Genomic DNA, 3,503 nt, shown 5'->3' with positions numbered 1-3,503 from the left:
GGACTCACTGGGGTGTGGGTGCTGGGGACTCACTGGGGTGTGGGTGCAGGGGACTCACTGGGATGTGGGTGCTGGGGACTCACTGGGGTGTGGGTGCTGGGGACTCACTGGGATGTGGGTGCTGGGGACTCACTGGGGTGTGGGTGCTGGGGACTTGAGATGGGTGCTGTGCTGAGAAAGCCTTAGCAAGACAGTGCTAGAGGTGGGTGAGGAGGTACAGAAGTCAGGTCAGGAGAGGGACTCTGTCCTGGCACTGGTGCCAGCTGGGGACCCTCCAGTGCAGACGAGGGGCTCACAGATGCTAAGACCTGTGGACACAGCTTTGTGTATTCTGAAGTCATAGAGCACAAGAGCTGGGTGGGGGCGGGGGGGGGGATGTGGATCAACTTCGCCTGTTCAGGAGGAATGGGGCTGGTACCAGAGCCCTGTAACCTCTCAGCACCTGCAGAGGCTGCATGGCTCCCTGATGGGAGTTGGGGGCCGGTGTTTCTCGTGCCGTATTACCCTGCACTCTGGAAACTCCTGCATCACTTGTCTTGGGCCTTTCACTGTCTCCTCCATTCCTCAGGCCACCAGAGGCAGACTGGGGTCCTTTCCTTTCTCAGCCTCTATGACCATCGTCTGGCACAGGACATACACCCACCAGGACGCTGCCTGGGACTGAGGGCTCCCTTCTGCCTCTGGCCCGGTAGGCCCTGCCGCAGCTCCAAGCCTCAGCTGCCTTGGAGGGAATCGTGAACTGCTGGGCAGAAGCAGGCCTCCTGACCCCAAAGCTGGTCTCCCTGGGTCTCCAGATCCCAGAGGCCCTGACCTCCCGTCACCTCCCAGATGCTGGTGCTCCCACATCCAGGGGAGTGATACAGGCCCCCACAAAACAGCCGCTTTGTCATAACATGTAGGGCTGGGCGGCTCTAATTTGAGCTTAAGTATGTGGACTCCTAAGGATTCACGACACTCCTCATTTCTTTCGTTACTATTGGGCCAATTGAGGCGTGGAGCCTAGTTGCAACCTGCATCGCTGAAGAGCTCATGTGAGGCCACCGCTCTGGTTGCTGGGCACATGAGTGGCAGGCAAGGGTCACACACAGCTGTGCTTCTGTGTTGCCAGAGGCTGTGCTGCAGCTCCCTGCCAGGCCCATGTCCTTCCTAGCTGTGAAAACACGAGCCTGCCTTGGCTTCTCCTGTGGAAGCCACAGCTAACTAGCAGTTGGAGGCAGCATTGTTTCTAAGGGAAGGTAGCTCCGGCAGGCCAGGAGCAGCACCGCCAGGGCTGAGCCGCCGATAAGCACAGGGGCGGTTAATACACAAAGCCCACTTCTCAACCACTTGCAGGAAGTCGGCTCACAGCCGCTCCCAGTTCTTCAATGCTGATCCCGCCACTGTACTGAAAATCAGATCAGTAACGTCTGAAAAACATACGGGAAAAGTGCAAAGACATCCATGCCCCTCTGTTGCTGAGGCTCCAGCACCTGGCTCCGAAGCCTGGGCAGAAGGCGAGGCTCCCGCAGCGCCTGAAAGGGCCTTGCACGCTCCCGGAAGATGGAACCAAGCCACTCCACACACGCAGATTTTCAAGCGTGCCGCCCACTTCACCAGGCAGCCTCTGGGCTTCATTCTGCCGGTGTGTTTGCTCTGTGTTGTCGGGAAAATGCCAGGGCTTTTTGTATAAACTGAAAACACCAAAACTACATTCTCATCTGAGGCCCTCCCCTTCCTTCTCACCCCAGGGTCTCCTGGGTGCGGAGTTACAGCTCAGGCCGTGCAGGAGCCTGGAAGATATTTGAGCTACGGGGAGAAAAATCAAGATATGTTACCGGCTCTAAAATGAGGGCATGGCAGAATCAAAATTCAATGTCCATAAGCTGTATCAATTTGTCAGTTTCGTTAGCTGTTACATAGTTTAAAACACTCACATTTGGGAACTAAGGATGGGTTAGGTTTTCCTCACTTTGCCACAACTCCTCAGTGAACACAACCAATTCCTAAAAACCACACTGTCAATGAGATGAGTTATTCAGAACCAAAGGACTCTGAAGCAACGGTCACCATTCTTGCCGTCTCTGCAGCTGTGAGGCCAAGCAAAAGGCTAGGAGGACGCCTGGTCCCGGCCCCTGGCTGTGTGCACAGCCGCTCTGAGGATGCTCCAGGACGCAGCGCAGGACCAGCACGGGCCGTCTCCTGCCCGGGTCACAGCTTCCACAGAAGACGAAAAACTGGCATCAAAGCCGTCTGCGCTCTCCACCCAAACCCGGGCGAGATTGCGCAGGCCGGCGCTGAGTCTGGAAGGAGCGGCCGGCCTGCTGTGCCGTCCTCAGGAAGACTTCCGAGGAAAGGTAACCCAGTTGTTTTCACTGCGAGTCTTTTCTTTAGTTGACACCGCTTCTCACTAGCGTCCGCCGCGCCAGTGGGGGCCGCCTCACCCCAGGCAAGGAAGTCCCGGGCTTTCTCTCCCCAAGCAAAGGCAAAAGGAGGAGCGAGGCGGCACTGCGGGCGGCACGGGCCCTCCCCGGGGAGGGGCGCTCAGGGTCACCTGGCGGCTCCAGACGTCCTGGGGTCCACACATCTCGAGTCTCCCCGGTGGCTGCCTCGCGGCTGGGGACCCTGGCGCTCCCATAGCGCCCACAGGGCCTGGACCCCCCGCCCTGCCCCCCGCGGCCGGGTCTCGCGTCCCCAGGAGAGTGGGAGGAGGAGCGGGGTTGTCCAGGGCCTGCCCGTGCGCTGCAGGGCGGAGCGGGGCCTGCAACAATGCTCGGACGCCCCTGCCTCCCGCGGGAGCGCCCACCTGCCGCCGCGGGGCGGGGCTGGGGCGGACTCCTCTCCTCCCATCTCCCGTCCCCTCCCATCCCAGTAGGCCGGGTCCGGGCCACGGCCCCGCGCACTGACCTCTGCCCCGGCTGTCAGGTCCCGCGGGCACGGACGGCGCCGGGGCAGGGACGCGGCCGCAGGGCTCACCGCCCGGACCGTGCCTCCAGCAACCCCCGCAGCGCCAGCGCACCGCGCATGCCCAGCCGGCCCGGCGCGGCTGGAACCAGATCCAGCCGGCTGGACGGTGACGCCACCGCGCGCTGCGGGGGCGGGACCTCGGCGCGGGGAGGACGGGGCTTCGGCGAGGGAGCGGGCAGGGGGACCCCGCTGCCGCCCCCGGCCCTTCCCACTAGGCTGCTCTGGCCGCCAGGGCTTCCGCTCCAGCTGCACGAGTCGTGTGGCTCTTGGCAGCTCCTGAACGCGCAGGGAGCACCCCTCTTCCAACCCCCCCCCCCACGCAGCGCCCCTGCCCATGGCACGGGCTTGCCTCTGACCACCCCCACGGCCCCCATCGTCCCCCTACTTCCCCATCTCCCCCAATCTGCCCCTATTGCCCCATTTCCCCCATCTGTCCCCATCTCTCCCCCAATCTGACTCCATGTCCCTCCATCTCCCAGGATCTGCCCCATCATAGCTTCATCTCCCCAATCTGCCATCTCCCCCAATTTGCCCCATCTCCCCCAGTCTGCCATCTCCCC

The 3,503-nt window shown here is 62.0% G+C and overlaps 1 protein-coding gene and 1 long non-coding RNA gene across 4 annotated transcripts in view; both read right to left on the bottom strand.

Annotated features, from left to right (window-relative positions):
* On the bottom strand, nucleotides 1-2,974 carry LOC116537622. The gene is made up of 3 exons (XR_004263217.1): nucleotides 2,884-2,974; nucleotides 130-2,718; nucleotides 1-53 (listed from the first exon to the last, which is right to left on the bottom strand). It is a non-coding gene; the product is annotated as an uncharacterized LOC116537622 (long non-coding RNA).
* Nucleotides 1-3,503, bottom strand: part of CUNH7orf50 (chromosome unknown C7orf50 homolog) — a 129,137-nt gene that overhangs the window by 19,070 nt on the left and 106,564 nt on the right. The window lies entirely within an intron of this gene.

Source organism: Sapajus apella, unplaced genomic scaffold, assembly GCF_009761245.1.
Source record: "Sapajus apella isolate SASKATOON/1434 unplaced genomic scaffold, GSC_monkey_1.0 scaffold112, whole genome shotgun sequence".
NCBI lineage: Eukaryota > Metazoa > Chordata > Mammalia > Primates > Cebidae > Sapajus > Sapajus apella.
This window is presented reverse-complemented; position numbering and strand designations above follow the sequence as displayed.